The 19,016-nt window shown below is 41.9% G+C and overlaps 1 protein-coding gene across 8 annotated transcripts in view; it reads left to right on the forward strand.

The window, feature by feature from the left end:
* Positions 1-19,016, forward strand: part of sema6d (semaphorin 6D) — a 287,153-nt gene that overhangs the window by 140,095 nt on the left and 128,042 nt on the right. The window contains exon 1 of one of the 8 annotated variants that reach the window (XM_078529936.1): positions 8,375-8,542. The exons of 6 other annotated variants lie outside the window; for them this stretch is intronic. The gene's annotated coding sequence lies outside the window, so the exon portion shown is untranslated. Of the gene's footprint in view, positions 1-8,374; positions 8,543-15,212; positions 15,370-19,016 lie in introns of those variants that run through there. One more of the 8 variants, XM_078529942.1, reaches the window with a different exon arrangement.

A 19,016-nucleotide genomic window follows, 5' to 3' on the forward strand; every position in this document is an offset into this window, starting at 1 on the left:
TATTTCCAGGTATCTATTATTATGGATTTTAATGAGGTTCATTGGAAAACAGCTTTGCCTGTACAAGGGATAAGTGGTAGACAGATGGCCAAGCTGTTGGAGTTATCAGCTAATTAAAAATGGCTTTATAAGAAGTGAAACTGGAATAACTCTTCAGTCTGACCTTTATTCAACCTTAATTAGTTATACCGTTGTGCAGTCACTAAAGATTACACTTAAAAGAGATTTTTATTATTGGTTAGAAAAAATGTGATTTATACAAATTTTTTTTTAAAAGAGGCTAATTAAAATTATCTTGAATGCCTTTGTACTGGAAAGACAAACTTTGCTATACATTCATGGACATGACATTATTGTTGCTAAATGCCCACAACCTAGAGTAAGAAGTCATTAGCAACTGGTATGCTGGTATGTTTTATTTAAAAGAAATAATTATGCTACATGCATTCCTTATTAGGAATTTTGAAGCTATCATTGTGCAACTAAACAACAAGTTTTTTGTCATCAGACATACAAGTTTAAGCTCATTTGCTCAATAAGCAGGAATGGTAAATTTTAACATTCTAAGAAGTGATGTACACCAAACATTGCCCTGATTTGTAATTGCTTTATTTCGTGTTGCAATGATTGTAGGAAATGCAGGAGACGGGAAATGTTCCACGTGGAATTGTTTCATTTCCAGAAGCGAGATTTATGATTGGAATTAGAATAAAAACATCCATGTGGTACTCTTCAACAGCCTGCAATTTACTGACATGTCCATTTTCTTATTGATATTGCAACTTGCATGGTTTCCTTTTTAGTGAGTTAGGTTATTAGTGTTAATGTAGAAACAGGACAGCATCCCATTGATGGCACATTGGACTGTATCACATGGCTCTGCAAATCATATAATTATAAAAAATCTATATTGGCTCAGTACAGTTCTCTGCATATTTAGTGTCATCACATGGTAGATTTTATTCCTTGAAATCATATCAAGGATATTTATACTTTCAGACAGTTCTGGTCACCATATTATAAAAAGGTTGTAGAGGCACCGGAGGGGGTGCAATGAAAATTTACAAGCATGGTGACAGCATGGGTATACATATCAGGATGACAGGAGTGCATGGGTATACATATCAGGATGACAGGAGTGCATGGGTATACATATCAGGATGACAGGAGTGCATGGGTATACATATCAGGATGACAGGAGTGCATGGGTATACATATCAGGATGACAGGAGTGCATGGGTATACATATCAGGATGACAGGAGTGCATGGGTATACATATCAGGATGACAGGAGTGCATGGGTATACATATCAGGATGACAGGAGTGCATGGGTATACATATCAGGATGACAGGAGTGCATGGGTATACATATCAGGATGACAGGAGTGCATGGGTATACATATCAGGATGACAGGAGTGCATGGGTATACATATCAGGATGACAGGAGTGCATGGGTATACATATCAGGATGACAGGAGTGCATGGGTATACATATCAGGAAAGGATTGACAGGCTGGGTCTCTTTTCGCTTGAAAAATGATGGCTGAGAGGTGAGCTAATAGAGGTCGTTAAAATGATGGAAAGTGTTGATTGAATGAATACAGAGAGAATGTTTCCTCTAATATAAAATAAAAGTAGAAAGTGGTGGAGAACCCATTCTGAAGAAGGGTCATATTCAACTCGAAGCAGTAACCCTGTTTCTCTCTCCACAGATGCTGCCAGACCTGCTGAATATTTCCAGCACTTTCTGTTTTTATTTCAGATTTCCAGCATCTGCAGTATTTTGCTTTTATTTGGATGTTTCCTCTTGTGTGGTAAAACTATACAAGAGGCCATCAATATAGGATAGTCATCAAGAAATCCAATAGGGAATTTAGAATAAACTTTTTTACCTGAAGGGTGTCAAGAGTTTGGAACTCGCTGCCTAAGGGAGTGGTTGAAGTGAATAGTATTGATGCCTTTAAGGGGAAGCTAGACAACCAAAAGAGGGAGAAGGGAGTAGAGAGTTACAATGATCGATTTAGATGAGAGAAGCTGAGAGGGGGCTCAAGTGGAGCATAAACACCAGCATGAACTGTTTGGGCCAAATGGCCCATGTGTTGTATATCCTATGTATGTTATCCTATGTACTAATGCATATGCAGAATGTATTTTGGTCAAATTACTATTTGCGTTCAAGCTTTATAATAGCAGGTCTCTGGTGTAACCCGATGGCAGTAACTGTGCACAGTTCAAGTGTCATGATATTATCAGCTGCAGAGACCAGGCCCAAGATCCAACCTCAGCCCTTTTCTATCAGTATTGCTGGATAAGTATAAGTGAAGAGTAAAGGCTCAGTGTGCGCGGGAGACTTGCACATGGCTCACAAGGGCCCTGGGAAAGACCTTTGCCTCCCAGGACACACCTGATTCCAGGGGACATGGGGTGTCGCTTAGAAGATGGTGTAGAGGGTAGGGGGTCACGCAGAAGCTTAAGGACTATTCCAGATACACCACATCCAACATGATTACACTGCAAGTGAACTATATTTACAAAAAGGAGATATGTGTAACAATCACAGTGCACCCGTGCAACCACTTGTCAAATCAGAACTTCTTGAATTTTCTTTCCCTACCACTTCTTCCAGGTGCCCCCCCGACATCCACAGCAGGGGTGGAGGCAGCCTGCTGATCACTGCTCTGCTACCTTGGATGACCTTGGAGACCGTCCTCTGGAGACCTGAGGCCTGGAGGGCCCCGGCTTACTTTGGCTGACCTGCTGCGGGGTAGCTACTCCCTCTGCGATCACAGAGAACAAGGTCAAAGGGGGTCATAGACAAGGGGGATCGGGAAGAGCTGGACACCCTCAGGCTCCTGAGTGGAGGTCCCAGGGGTGTCAAACTGTTGCTTTTTCTCCCTTTGGGTGCTTGAGGGGAAGGGGCGCCTGGAGGGAGGTTGAGGTGCCCCATCCCCCTCTTGTGTAGCCAATGCGAAAGCTCACCCATGGCTATAGCAACGGAGTGCAGGTCTGTGCGCATTGCTGACAGAGTCTGCTGGACCAGGGTCTCCATGGAGACCTCCATGTGTGCACAGATCAGCAGCACTTCATCAGCCAGTAGGCGGACAGTCTCCTCCGCCTTGATTGCCATCCTGTTGAGGGCCTGCGACACTTCTGCCTGATGTTCCCCTGTCTCTTGCTGCTTCTACAGCATCTCTTGGAAATCCGATTCGAGAGGCTCATCATCGGACTCGAACCTTTCAGCTATCTCTTCCCCAGCACTCCTCCAAGTGCCAGTGAGCTTGGCTGACCCTGCCTCCTGCAGCAGACATGTGCCTGTGCAGTGACCACCAGAATGTGAGACCCTGCCTGAACTAGATATAATACCCACTGAGGTATGTGTCTCTGGGCTGGTAGAGGCTGCAGGTGGCTGGTGTGCCACCTCTATGGGTGCTGTTTCTTCCTCTGTAATGTCCTCGGTCCTCTGTGGGCTTGTCTGAGGGCTGGACAGGACTTTGTGTTTTTCAGGCCTTGCCCTCTCCCTGGTGGCATCTTAGTGAGAGAGGAGAGAGCGAGTAACTGCATGAGCTGCCTCCAATCTGGTGGAACGTTTGACCTTTAGGTTTCTATAACATGCATGGATCCTGACTGGATGGAGGTCACAAGCCAATCTCTCCATCTCCAAAGTCTCAGTCCCACTCCACCCCTGCCAGCTGGGCTGCCCCTCCTCGAAGTCAGTGAGGTCTTTGAAGTGTGGCCGGCCCCCTCCCATCTTCTCCCCCTCTCTCTTATTATGGCGCAAAGAGAGAAGATGGGGTTGAGAGCGCTTGGGTTTCAGTTTCTTTCTCAAGCTTCCAGTCTTACAAATAACCCACTCGATCATGTGCCAACTGCAGGTTGTCCACAAGGGTTCTGGGGCAGCACCCTCCCGAGTGGTGAGCCCATGCAGATAGAAGGATAAGGCTCACAGAGACATGTCATTAGTGGTGTTTACTGGTGCCCTCAACGCCTGAGCCCCTTCCCCACCCCCGACCTCCCAGACAGTACCTGAACTCTTTGTGTGGAAGGGTCAGGGACCCACAGCGGCCTCTCCACCTGCAGACTAGTTGGGCTGCAGTGGGGCTATGAGGCATCACCTTAACACATTGCCACTGAGGCCCATGTGCCCTGTACCATTCAGTGATGTGAGTGTGAGCAGTTGAGGGTTCACTTACCCTGACAGCCTGGATGAGGTCATTCATCTGTTTGCAGGATTGCAGGGCAGTCCCCTGCTGGAGGCCCTGGGCACTGATGGCCCTGGAGACTTGCTCCTGTTGCCAGGTTCGTCTCCCTTCTCGGCCTCCTCCTCCCATCCTGTGGATAAAGGACACCCCCTCCTGGCCTCCACTTCGTCAAGCAGGACTCCCAGGGAGGCATCGCTGAATTTGGGCGCAGGAGCTCCCGGCCCTCTTTGGGCCATCTCCTCTCTCAATATTGGGTAGGTTGCTGTCCAGGCGCCTTTTAAATATGGTGCCTGGATATGTTGGCGATGTGCCCGCCATCCAGCCTGACCCGCTGCTCAATACCTCGGGAAATCCCCGACTGCATCATAAGTGAGGCCGAGGTTACATGAATTTCCAGCGGCTTCTGCGGCAGGAAACACTCCCCATCCCCGCCCCCACCACAGGACTCAGTCCCGGAATGGAAAACTCCCCCCTCAGTGCTCCACTGAATGAAAGGTCACCACACCCAGCGCAGCCTTGCATGAACTGATGAGGTTCTGAGCTAGAGTGGGAGCAGCAATCACAGTCTTGCAATTGTTTTTAAATTGCATTCCTTTGTTGAAATATTGATTAAGGGACGAATCCATGAACCTAGAAACAAACAGATACTTGGATCCAGGAGGAAGAATGGTGGCTCGTGGTGAGACAATGACCTTGCTATCTTTCAAAGAGAATATTAGTCTAGGGTTTGGAAAGGAAATAGTTTCAATACCGGGTACCATTTACATTCCTTTGTTTTCTCTCACAAACCAGCATTTCACGTCTGTTTAGCTGGTGGAAAAAAAATCATTGTTTTTATTCCATTGATTGTGCAGTCCCCACATTTGTGCTGGTAATGCCCAAAATAGTCATCAGCCAAATGCTCTTGTGAGCGTCTCCATTATTTCAATGCAGATCAGCATCCTTTTCATTCCTAGATGGTTATTCAGAGCTGTCAATCATTCAAACCACTCCATACTCGCTGAACGTTAGCTCTGTGAGATCTTAATGCAAGTGCCCGGGGGAGAGGAAGAGAAACTTTACACAAATTAATGAAGCATATTATAAGCCACCACATCCCATAATTGCCTTCTTTTAATTAAAAGTTTAAAAAGGGATGTTGCATTTTGAAAGTGATTTAATATGAAAAATCTCTGCATTCAACACACTGCCTGCAAATTATTCAAGATTTTCCATCTGGCAAGTTAGCAAACCAGCCCCCTTATGGAAATGCTATTATATTTTACTCTTTTTATGTATTACAGTCTTATTCATGAGGACACAGTGAGATACTATACCACAGGTGATAATGCATCAACAGCTCACTTTACATCTCTCCTAATCTATATTTTTGCAATGGAAATAAAAAGAGAATGATGTAAAATGGGATGTCAACTTGTTACTGCCCATTTTATACTATTACACAAAGCCAGGATTGTTCACATGTTCTTACACACCATCTTCAATTTAATTTAGCATACAATGTCCTGCTTTTCTTAAAAAGAGGAGCACTGAATGCAGTTCAATAAGATTTCACACACACATCTTTGCCCGGCAGAATTGTCAGGATTGATCTTGGTATCCTAGTTCCTTCGACCAGAGCCAAGAATGAGGGGCAGAAGATTGACCTCGTTAATGTACCACCATCCCTGCTGGAGAAAAAATATACAAGAGTATCTTTATTTAAATAGAAGTTAAGTCTCAGTGTTCACTGACCAGGCAATTGTGATTGAGAATTTTTAAATAGAACATCCTTGTTTTGAAATAGAACATCCTTGTTTGTGAATAAAGCAGCTTTAACCTCAAATCACAATGGTGCAGCTGTGGAGTTTATTTAAAATTTAATTGGTACAATAGAGCTCTTGCTTTTCCTAAGCATAATTACTGTACCTTCCCTGTCTCCTGGTGGGCTAGTGTATTATAGGTAGTGTGTCTGCAATTAACAATGTAAACCAAATACATTTTAATTTATTCAACGGTAGCCTTGAAAATACCGATTGTAGCTAAACCTATTCTGCTAGCAATCTTAAACATTCAAAAGGCCAATAATTTTGCTTTATTACAAAGCTGTCCCAGCTTCAGGTCAGTCTAGACTTGTGTAGTGTCTCAGGAATGAAATCACTAGTGTCAAGTTTCAATAATTAGCACAGACTCACCTGAGCACAGTTTATGTATGTAAGGTGTCCCTGCAGAGGTTACTGTCCTATGGCACGTCACAGAGCACAACTACATGCCAAGCACTGAGGTGGCTGGCCAAAAGTATAGTTAAAGGACTGGATTTTGCCGTCGGCGAGCGGAGGGACGGGGCCCACTCACCGACGCGTAAAATGATGCGCGGTGACATCGGGCGGAACTCCTGACGCTACCCCACCCCATTTAAATTTTCAGGTAGTCGGGGGCTCAGCAAAATCAGCTGTGCGTCCGCCGAGCTGTCAATGGCCAATTGAGGCCATTAACAGAGTCATTAAAGTAATTAGTGGACCTGGCCGTCCAACCTTCAGGTTGTCGGGCAGGTCGGGAGCCCCGGCGGGAATTAGAAAAAACATGAAACTTCATCCACGGGCGGGATGCGATTTCATGTAGGTTTTTAAAAATTTAATTAAAGTTTTTTAAAAAGTTATGGACATGTCCCAACTCATGTGACAGTGTCACATGAGGGGACGTGTCAGGGAATTTTTTTTTTCTATTTTTAATAATTTGTACATTTGAGCCGATCCCCCTGAGGCAGCACTTAGCCTCAGGGAGATGAGTCGCTCTTTCATGCGCGTGTGCGAAAGAGCACACTCCCGGGTTTAGGGATTCCCCCCGTCCGCACAGGGAACGCATAGCGCTTCCGTGCGGACGTCACGGTGGGTGGGCCTTAATTGGCCCACCCACGTAAAATGGCGGCGCACCCCCAATCAGGGGTGCCAATCAGAGGCTCGCCCATACACGCCCGCACTTCAACTTCCCCCCCAACAGGGGGAAATCCTGCCCAAAGAGATAGGTTCGAGTTGACTCCTTCAAGTGGAGAATTAACACAAAGAAAGCAAAGGGATTTAGGGAAGGAGTTCCAGGAATAGTTCTTGAGACCGGTGCAGACTCTGCATCAGTGGTAGCGCAGAAGGGAAAGCAAACCACAGGAGGCCACAGCCGGAAGACTGAAGGAAATGGGCTGAAACATCCTCAAGGAGATAATCTCAGTGCAAAGTGAAGTTTAAAATGTTCCCACACTGTTCATTGGATAGCCTGTGTGAACCTTGTAAACTTCACTTTTTGTCACAATGGAGAGCCAACTGCCCTGTTGGTCTTTTGTTAGCATTAAAAATCACCCAGCATTTAAATAGCATTAGGTACACATGCAGATCTCTGGCCAAAGGCTGACATGAAGCCTGCAAAACATCGTAAGCCTGGCTGCTGTGTGTTGCTGCAAACAGGCACCAGACTCAAATTGGTACCTTTAGTGCAATAGCACCATTAAACAGTATTGGACCTTGGGTAGGCCATCCTTAGGTCACCTCTTTAATCTTGGTAGCAAGAGAGTTTTGAATTCAGACTGGTGGTTATTGTACCTGGAGTTCACAACGTGGGTGTATTTGGAGATAGGGAGGGGGAGACTGGCCCAAAATTAGAAGGTTTTCTAAAAGTTGCAATAAGAAGTTTAAATGATTTGAAAATTCACTGAAATATTGATTAGGATACAATTACAACAGTACAATTCCAGTTAATAATCAGAAAAATTAGACAACCAAAGATACAACAGATAAAACCTTAATATTTTTGTTTCCTAGATTATATCTCAGCAATTTAGCACCTTATACTTGGGGCTTACCAGAGCCAAAACAATTGATGTTTAGGTCAAAGACAGACTGACTGCCCTTTCACAAGGAACACAATATGGTAATAATTAATATTCCCACAGCAGTGTCCTCTGGAAGCTTTATATCTTATCTCAACAAACAGAGACCTTGGGAGATGAGCCTTTGTTTAAAAACCAAAGCACGAACACTGCCTCCATTTAAGTAAGGCAAAAAACAGTTGTACAGTAGAGCTCAAGCTACACATTTTACTACCGCATGGAAATGAGCCAATTGTGGTAGCATCAGGCTTCAGTCCAATTTTTCCAATAAGTGAACCAATGACTGTGTGGTTGTTTTATCAAGTAAATGTCGATATTATTAGAACATAGGCACTGTGCATTTTGGAAATTAATCTGCTCAGCCCTGTTGGTGCTGCTTTACTGAACAAAGCCACGGTTCTCATTACTGGAAGTTCGTTAGCAAAGTGAAGGTTTACAAGAAAAATAGCTGCTAACTTGGATAGATTCCCAAACATAATATCAAGGTATGTGCTTTTAATTGGTTTGATCAGCATTATGCTAATTCCACCTCCAGCAGCAAACAACTCACACTGTCATCTTAAGCTTGTATGTAATTTAATAAAATTCAAAAACTACAAGCCAGATTCCCTTAAAGGGTTAATGTCACTCAGAAGTATTTAAATAAGGCAGCTGTGCTGTTCACAGTGAGCGTCCAGAACAGAACCAAGGAGAATTTAAGACTATGAAGGATGAATCATTTAATCAGGCACACTTCAGTGTACTGCCTAAATTTGAAAATATCAAATATACTCAACTGTATATTTCAGTAATGACTAACGCAAATGACAAAATAAAATGATTGAATTTTTTAGATTTTCTAGACACAAAATGCAAGTATTCTAATCTCAACAGTGTTACTTAATTTTACAACATTGGAGTTTGGTGGTAAGGCTTGATCTTATCGGAGTTAACCTGTATAGAGACCTAATTCGAAGATACACCCGGTAGAGAATTCTGATCCAGTTTAAACTAACAGAAATTATGAATAAGGCAAGATAATTTCGCTTTATTTTGGATTTATATTTTTCATAATTACTGCACATCTCATGTAACCCAGATTGGTCTGAGGAAATATCGTCGACCTGAAACGTTGACACTCTTTCTCTCTGCACAGATGCTGCCTGACTTGCTCAGTATTTCTAGCATTTTCTACTTTCACTTCTGAAACTTTGTTTTTTTCTCACACTCGTCTTGCTGCATTATTTCTCATTGCATTGATAATTTTACAAATCATTGTACTGTCTCCTCGACCCTCTTTTTCTTTACCAGGGCTTCAAAAGTGGGAAGCTCCTACCCTCCTTCGTACTCCCTTCCTCCTGTAATCTTCAGGCTTTTAAACCCCAAGTTTGGTGTTGCCAAGTCACCATTACTATGTGGATCTACCTCATTCTCACTTTTGTTATCAACCTTTAAGCTGCCTCCACACCTGCTGTTTCTGTTATCCAAATGTAAGTTATTTATATTCATTAGTACATGTACAAGTGCTACAGTCCTCAAAGTCAAGGCAGTGTTATGTATTTAAGCACCTTCTAAGATATCACCGGGTTTTACTTTAACTCACTCTGCACAGTATATTAATAGCATAGTAGCAAAGCAACACAATTGCATTTTAAAACAGATATGAGGCTTAATTATTGTAATTCAGATCTCCCACTTACTGGTTTACTCAATATCAATTATAAACCTGGCAGTTTAAACTTATCCCACTCCAAAAGATTTCCACACTTCCAAGCTTTGAGTGCAGCATTTGAAAAGTGAATTGTGAAGTTGTGATGTATTTGATTAGCCATTGTGCAATTTGATAATGGAATTCCTGTTACATTTGGGAATAAAGGTACATTCTTCAGTTGCCACATTTTCTTCTTTGCACCATTTGTTGATCTAATTTCATTTCTTTCCCGCTTGTCCTCACTGATTCTGCATTTCTGTATGTTTATCCCAATCCTTTTCTGTTGTATTCTTTTCTATATCTTAAGTTCCGGCTATATTTCTTTCCACTGACTCTCTCCAATGTCCACAATCTTTAAAATGGGAAGATCTAGCTTCACAAAAGCAAGGCTCAGTCTTTAATCCAGATCAACTACCTGTTTCTGCTCACCAGGACAGGCTATCGCAATCTCTTGATCTTCTAATAATTTGTAAGAAAATTGTTGAAGTTTCTTATTCATTTTCATTGGTTAAGAGATGATCTAAAGCATGCTGTGTGCTTTGTAGAAATAGTGTACATAAATCACACAGAAAATTGAAGGTAAAGCCCTAACAAGTTGGACTAGTGTTGGGCCATATGTGGTTTGTGTTTGAGGCAATGACTTTTTATGTTGTTTGGGGAAGTGGCACTAAAAAGGGAAACTGCATGTTAGATTCTGCACAGATCAATGGTCGTTTATTTGAACAAAGTTACGAATTTTCTTTTCTACATTTTGGAACCTTGTTTATCCTCCATAGTGAAAGAAAGAGATTGTTCTTACACTGAACCTTATTACATCTCTCAAAAATATATCAAAGGACATGACAAACAATGAGTTGCTTTGAAGTGCAGTCACTGTTGTTATGTAGTGCCAGCTGTGTTCATTGTTCTTGACAGTTCCTTTATGTGCACATGGTTTCAATGTGCCTGCGATTTAAAAGTGGTACCCTCACCTATGTACTTAATGAAGCTCATTCTTAAAATAGTTATTGGTAAAAGGCTCCAACAAACTCCTTAAACCTTTTTTCTATCAGTGTTCAGGTTACTTTCACCTTTGATTTGCGATTTTAACAAGCAAGTGGCAGGAGTGTCACTTGAGGAGTTTGAAGCCTGTTTGAGCCCAAATATCCCAAGCGCCAGCAGCTGACGACTCCTGACAGACCCTGTGCAAGTTACCGGGCGGATGAACGAAGAATTAGCAAAACTCTGTTAAGGAATTTATGTTGACGTAGTGACATTTATGGGGATTGGAGAAAGGATGGTTCTGACAGTGGCTTTGAATTTTACCATCTATTACTTATTCTTGCATAGGAAAAATAGCGCAAATGGATTTTCACACTGTAGCTGCATAGATTAATTTTATGGGGAACTCAGACAAATGTCAAATGAAAACCTAAAAAGCAGATATTCCAGATGTTTAGTAATGAGCACAAAAGACAAGAAAAAGCAACACAATGACAAGATACAAATTGTATGTTTGTCCTCGCTCCCTTGTGTTTTTCTAATTTATCTGGTAACATTGAAAATATAATCCTTATTTTATTTTAATTTTAATTATGGTAAGGATAAGAATGCTAAGTATAACATAGTTGCTTCCTGTTTGTGTTATTGGTCAGAATTAAAATGAGCTGTTTAGGTTGCTGGTGATCACATGCTGTTGCTGCTGATCTATGTATTCAGTTAGTTTGTGTATACTGTAACTGGTTTTGTGATGTATGGGTTTTTTTCCTGGAGCTGATTTATTATGGTTTGAGTAATTTGTGAAGTGCTGTTTAGACAATATTGGCACTTAGCTTTAATGTTGTTGAGGTGTGTGGCACGTGAAAGATTTTTCTTGAGGTGATTTACTATTGTGTAGGACCATGAACCATGAATGAAACAATCCTTTCGTACTCACGTGCTAAATTGGCTGTTCTAGCTTTTACAAACCACTGAATCCTTAGTCTTCAAAGACAGAAGAATCTAGAACCTTGAGACTGCAGTGGTAGATCAAAGGACAACGAAGGACGATTTTCTTTGGTCACTGGAAACATATTTTCCTTGAAGGCAAAGTTATATGTAGTAAGCAGATCAAACCTTCTGTCACAGATGGACTTAAAACACTAAAGATTGGTTGTCAGCTGCAATGTGATGTTGCACCAGACAGAGGCATCTAATTACTGGAATACTGAAGATACATTTAGATCTCTTTTGGGCTTGAACATTTTTTAAAATGGCTTGAAAGTTATAGGAAGAAATAATATTTCGCTCTCAATTCCCCTCACATCAACTGCTGAAATGATTTAAAGGTTGAGGGAGCTAAAGTTTTTGTTTTAAACTTTTGAGTGTCAAAAATACAGAGACCACACCAATCCTGTCCTATATTCAGAACGATCAAGTTTTGATATTCTACTGGCAGTTAGTTGGACACTGAACCAGGTATTGATTCAAATTATTAAAATTCTCTGGTTCCCAAGAAAATAAGCCATTTGAACCTCTAAACAAATTATTATTATATTGATGGTGACAAAGGGTAGAGTACTGCAACCGAGACTAAACATAGCCAGTCAATCAACTCCGAAAATACAACACGGATCAGAAATATTCAGAGGAAGTTAATCAGTGACAAAGGGATATTGAAAAGCATGATTCTGAGTACCAACATGATGCAGTGGGTAAATTTGTAGTTTAGTATTAAAACATTCAGATCAGCAAGATCATGGGATCAGATTGTGTAATGTTAAACAGTTGGCTTGAGAAACTCAGGCGTGGGGAGGGAAGGGGAAAGAATTAAACCAGGGCTGGGATTTTCCATGCTCGCCGGCGTTGGGCGTGTTCAGTGCGTGAGCGGACAGTATGGCACGATCAGTTTCACAGCGGTTTGAAACCAGTTTGCGATTGTCCACTCAGCCTGCCAATGGCGGGCTGCGTTTCCTGCCATCGGACGTCGGGAACCTCACTTGTCATACATCAGCGTATCATGATAAGGCCAGCCCACCTGACTCATTCCCACCCCCCCTCGGGCTGAATCGTCCGCCCACATTTCCTGCCGTGTCTGCGGAAAAACACGCCAACGTGTTTCACAACAGCACATAAGCGACGTGCACTTGGCGAGCTGCACTTCACTCGGGACTTCAAGGTTTGTTTGCCAACCTTGCTTTGACCAGCACTCGCAGTCATCAGCGCCAGGCTTCACAGACAGCACCACATCACCTTTATGGGGGCTCACGGGCAAGTCTCTACCTACCAGATCAGTCATGTGTGGGGGGCTTTTCAGTGGCTGCAGGGCAGGTCTTGTTTGGGGAAGGGGGATAAATGGCCTCAGACAAGGGAAGAGGCTGCAGGGTGAGGGCTGTACAGGGGAAGGAGGGTATCCCAGGGTGTGTGTGGGGGCACATGTTGATCTGTGCAAGTGGCCTCAAGATGGTGAGGGCTGAGGGGGCAGTCTCCAGAGGAGATGAGGCCAGATGGAGATGTGGGGGTGTCCCTTGAGCTGGCAGTGAATGAGATGCCAGTGAATGTGTGATGGGCTTGAGTGTGAGTTTAGAGTGATGAGATGGTTGCCTTACCCTGGCTACACGGATGAGATCATTCATCCTCTATCTGCATTGGATGGCCAACCTCTTCTGATCCCACTGGTCCCCACTGCCATCACCGACCAAGCAGGAGTGGTAATGTAGCTGCCTCTCCTGCAGCCAGAGAGGGGGGTAGATAACATCACAGCGGCCTCCACGGCATCCAAAAGGTGCTTGAGGGCTGCAGTCTCCTTGTCTTTCTTTGCTACAGTCCTGGGCTGGAAGCAGTGAGCTCGGCTTTACTTTAAACGTGGCGCCCGGTGTGGTGAAGCGGCGAGATGATGGCGTGGTGGGCGAATGAGAACCCGCCCGCCATGGAAACAGTGTGTTTCCCGGGAATGCATAAGTAATGCAGCAGGTTTGGGACAATATGGCGTGAAAACCCACCATCGCTGCCGGCAGGTAAAACGTCATTTTACCCGCCCTCTACCGAAGGTGCAAACCTGGGATGATTCCGCCCTGTGTTTCTGCACCTGACCTGCTATTCAGTGGCCATACATGGGTGCCAGGTGAGGTCAATTTCGGCTCTGATGCCCACAGGTGAATAACATACCAGCATGCACCATCTAAACCCCAATATGAAGAATAATTGCTTAAGCAAGATATGTGACAGATGCCAGAACCTTTGGAGCCACAACCCAGCTTCAGCCAGTGCCCTGAGGAGAACATTTCACCATTTAAAAAAATGATGTATCCAAATAAACATTCAGAAGGGTATATATCAGGTCTGTAGAAGGCTATTGTGAAAAAGTTGCAAAGCACCTGGAAAGAGTTGCAAGATTGAAAAATCAGCTCAGCAGATGCCGAAAAATACCGAGCTTTTAAATATAACAAAAAACTCTGCATAAAAACATTACTCACAGCTAAATCAATCCAACAATGACACCAACACCTTGTCAAGGTTGGCTATTGAACCTATCGAGTAATGAATGAATGTTTTCTGCCTTTTGAAAGTCATACATAAATATTATTGCAATGATTATAAACCTTCTGAACTATCCATGCCAATATGATGTGAGCTTTTAGCAATCCTGTACAATTAATATTTTGTGCCATTCAGTATTATCACGCTCAAAGTAAACATGTTGCATTGTGGCTTTTTCTGTCTCCGACACTACAACAATCTTATCATGGGTACTTCAGAATGCAGGATCCAAAGAAACAATCAGTTATGTCAGCTCCGATAGGTACAGCATGACCCTTGGTAGATCAGCGCACAAAGACATTATCACAGGGGCAGGATCCAAAAAATCATCATTGACTTGCAAATACAAGCAAAGAGGGTCTATTTTAGAAGATCGAGGGGAGGGGTTGGGTGGGTGACCTTTCAGCATCCTTGGATGGCTAGATTTCCCTGATCACGTAAACATAATTTGTTTGTCCCACAGAGCGTAATGTCCACAGCATTTGGAACACTCATGAGAATATGGAAGTTGACATTGCCACCACCTTAATAAGGGTTAAATGCCGCATCTGCTCTTTGCTTGGCGCCATTAAGTCAGAGTCACAATTGCTAGCACTTAATGATATAGCTCAAGTGCTCACCGTATTAGAGAGGTCTGAAATTTAGAAGTGTATCATTTTTGGGATGCAATTTCACAAAGCCTTATCTATGAATGGGGAATACAGCTGTTTGCATTTCAACTGCAAGCAAGAAAATTGAGCTTTGATCCCTAACAGAGCATGCTGAAATAACTCTAAAGACTATTTTCTTTTATGCCACAAGTGTACTAACTGAGTTCTTGAATGTATCATACAGAAATGTTTGTGGACTTCATTTCCCTGTTTCTTCAGATGGCATTTTAGTTAAATCTGAATGCCTCAAACTAAAGCGGAGTAGAATAATTTAGTTTATCTCTTTCTGACAGCGGGACTAGATATTTATCAGCCGGATGACATTTATAACCAAGTTTACCAACCATGTCTGGAAACTATCTTTGGGACAGGACATGGGTTCAATGCTGTATTGTTACAGGAGTGGCTCCATGCTGAGAGTCTGCAGTTAGTTTCTTCACCTTTCTTTCTGGTCCACATTAGAGCAGTTGGAAAGGTTAGTATCCATTAATCCCGCTTTATTTATATTCTTCAGTTATTTCTGGGACCAATGCCAAAGGAATATCATGACTTTTCAGCCAGTCATGTTGTTACATTTTTTAATCTTCAATTGACCTAGGTTGTAAGAACTGTGTAATAATAAATGAGAATTAGGTGTGCTTTTACCAAGAGATTGTGAAAACCAGGAATCACTTTGGCACAAGGTGTAAACAAAGGCTAATGCTGTTGCTATTTCTGTCTCTGTTTGGTTTGTTATTTTATTCCTGTTAATTCTGTCCCATGTTTCTTAGTTTATGACCTCTAAGTTGTCATTTTCTAATAGCCAATGAATATTTGATTCCAATTAACCAGCCTTCATTTCGAGAATAGAGCAAAGCTATTATTTCCCGAATTTGGAAATGTTATTGAGAAAGGAAATATGAATAAATAGAGGTCTAATTTCTGTGGGAAGTATTATTGGAGCATCTGTTTATGTTTAGTACTGCTCTGAGGATTCTTACCACTCCAGAAAAAGGATTAATGGACATTAGTGTAAAGTGCAACAAAAAGCTAATTAAGGCTGTGATAAGGTAATTATTGCTGTGTAGCATTCTGCAGCTGTCTAGTTAACCCAAATGGTGAATCTTTTACTCCTGGTCAGACCTTCCATTAATGAGCTTAATGAACAAGAAGCTTTCAAAGGAATACCACAGCAGTAATAGAAGTGAATAATATCCAGGAAGGATTGCCACAGTTATTGTAATGGGCCTTGATGAATATGTTACAGTGAAGAGGGAGAAAGGTGAGATGGTCACTCAGGTGCAGAGAAGCCATAGCAGATTCATGATTCATAGTGGATACACCCAGGAAACAGTTGTGCTAAAATAGTGTTCATCATTTAGCAATGGTAGCCTCAGGCTCACTGTAGAGACTTAGGTGTGTCACATACTCCATGATTGCAGTCAGCCAACGGCCATGCAAAGACAATGTCTGTGACGATCATCAATGTTATCTTTAATCCTGCAAGAGCCTATCAACACCCACAGAGGGCATCTCTTTAGTCAAGGACTTTGTTTACCCCTGAACAACTGACAGTGTTCTGAACAAAGAAAGAACAAGTGAAGAGGGCAGTCAGGAGAGTGCATACTTCTGCCAGTCTATGTTAACTCAATATTATTACAATTATACAACTCTTCCTTGAGGCTGTTCCCTAGCTGGTTGATGTACTGTAACTACAAAGCTGAAAAAAGATACCTTTCTATTAAGAGCTTCCACTTCACTGAGGAGAGTTCAGGCCAATCCACATCCAACAACCTGTTCTGAAAACTCTGCTCACATTTTGACAGCTGTGACGAATTGCACCACAGCAATTGAGACAACCCACAAAATTCTAAAACAATCAATAATTCAAACATTCAAAATAAAACAACCCACAACATTCTTTAAAAATGTCAATTCACCCTATCTCCCAATGTCAATGGATCATTTTTAAAATGCCAGGATCAAAATCCGCATCTTTGCCAAAAACTAATCGGCTGTTCCGTGGAACATACCCTATCTGTGTATCAGGTTTCATTGAAATCTACCCATTAGTTTTCAAGATATATTGTTTACTAACATACAAACAGACCAATGAACATGGGTGAAAACATTACAGACTGCAAAATGTAGTAAAAAAATCAATTGTGTAATGATAATGGCATAGCTGTCTAATGTGTCTTTTTATTTGTTTTCTTTATGTATCACTAAATTCTCTATGCTGGTTGTGAGTGATCTCCATTACTAAGTGTTCTCCAATACAAGGAGTTGCATTGTTGGGTGGTTATGTAGCCAGCTGTAGAATTGAAAAAAATATAGAAGGCCATCTATTTTTATCTGTGACTAGCGAAGATGTACCCACATCAGCGCCAGACTAAGCATTGTTGCAGTAATAGTGGGCTCAGTATTTTCAGAAATAACAACTGTTAACTTGTTCAGGGTTAAAAATTGTTGCAGAATTAACATGAACATGAGTTTCAAAAGGCTAACCTTGTCTAATACAATATGTGCCATTGTCAAGCATATTCTCCACCAATCTGTCTAAGCCTCGAGCAGCAGACATTTGTGACTTCTTGGAGACTCTTCCTTGTGGCTGTGTTTAACAGGTTAAGGCTCGTTGTGTTTACCTCTTGAAATTTGGACTCCAGAGTCTCCATTCCAATAGTGACAACATTCAATCTGATGTTCCCATTGTGCCTAACATGCTTCACCAAGGTCTCCACTGCAAATAAAACTGATGTTGTGACATGTTCCATTGCAGAATGTAGTTCAGATAAGTTATTCCTAAGACACAGCTTGTGGGAGGCATCATCATATATCTAGGTCTGGAACCTGCCCATGCAATACAAACCACCTACCCTAAAGCTAGGCAATGATTCTTCAGTACAGTACCAGTCCTGTACCAACCTAGGTTAGAAAGTAAGCCTATCATTATTTATATCCCTTTACAACTCTCAATCACAACCATTGTTGCTCCTTCATTGCCAATGCTTAGTCATTTTATCTGTGATTATTCTTTATCAATAACATGATGTGTGCCTGCTTCTAATGACAGTTATGACAAACATAGGAATTTCTGTCTTCTATTTCTATCATTTCAAGTGGCAGGAGTCTAAGATGGAGACTGCTTTCTTTGGTAAATACAAAATGCCTGGAGAAATGGGAAACTCTTTTTGATAAGAGTAAAAAAGAGCACTTGTGGTACTTGAGTATTTCAAAGTGTTATGTAGCTTTGACATTCAAATATGTAATTTCCAGATGTGTGAAAGTAATTGGGGGAAATTCAAAGGAGAAAAATTATTGCCCACCATTATCCCATTGTCTATAAAGATGTGAAAACTGTTACCATGTTTTTTGTGTGACTGGCTCAAAAGAATTGGCTTGACATCAAAAGGAAGATGTATATCCATTTCCTAGCTGCAGTCATTAGTTTGCACAAGTTTTCCTGGGTGCTTAAAGCTCACATAATCTGCAAATATAGGTAAATAGTAATTTGGTGGTACAGAACTTAAGTGTTGCTGAAAAAAGAAACCTTGTTTTTGTCAAAGCTTTTCGTCTTGCACTCAGGGCAATTCACAAAAAAATACCAAAGTCAGGGGAAACAACATATTCATACTTTATAAGAGAGTGCTGATTGGTTGGCAGGCAAACTCCAGTAGAGGCATTGCTATGGAGAGTGCACCAGTTGATGGTGATGGACAGTTAACTGCCTAGCATTGTTTGAAATTTAAACCAGGCAGCTTGACTCTGGTCAAGACATTGCCTTGGGAAATGAACCAGCGAATGGCTGTCACTTATTTTGTTTAGCTGAAACAGGCACAATGTGTGTCCATGTTCTTTCTGTCTGCAAAGAACAGGGCCCTGTATATTAATATATGTAGCTTCCTTGGTTGCTAAATTTGCTGACGACACAAAGATAGGTAGGAAAGTACATTGCGAAGAGGATGTAAGGAGACTACAAAGTGACATAGATAGGCTAAATGAGTGGGCAAAGATCTGGCAAATGAAATATGATGTGGGAAAATGTGAAATTGTTCATTTTGGTAGGAAGAATAAAAAGGAAGCTTATTATCTAAATGGTGAGAGATTGCAGAGCTCTGAGATTCAGAGGGATCTGGGTGTCTT

This window comes from Cetorhinus maximus, chromosome 26, assembly GCF_964194155.1.
Source record: "Cetorhinus maximus chromosome 26, sCetMax3.hap1.1, whole genome shotgun sequence".
Taxonomy (NCBI): Eukaryota; Metazoa; Chordata; class Chondrichthyes; order Lamniformes; family Cetorhinidae; genus Cetorhinus; species Cetorhinus maximus.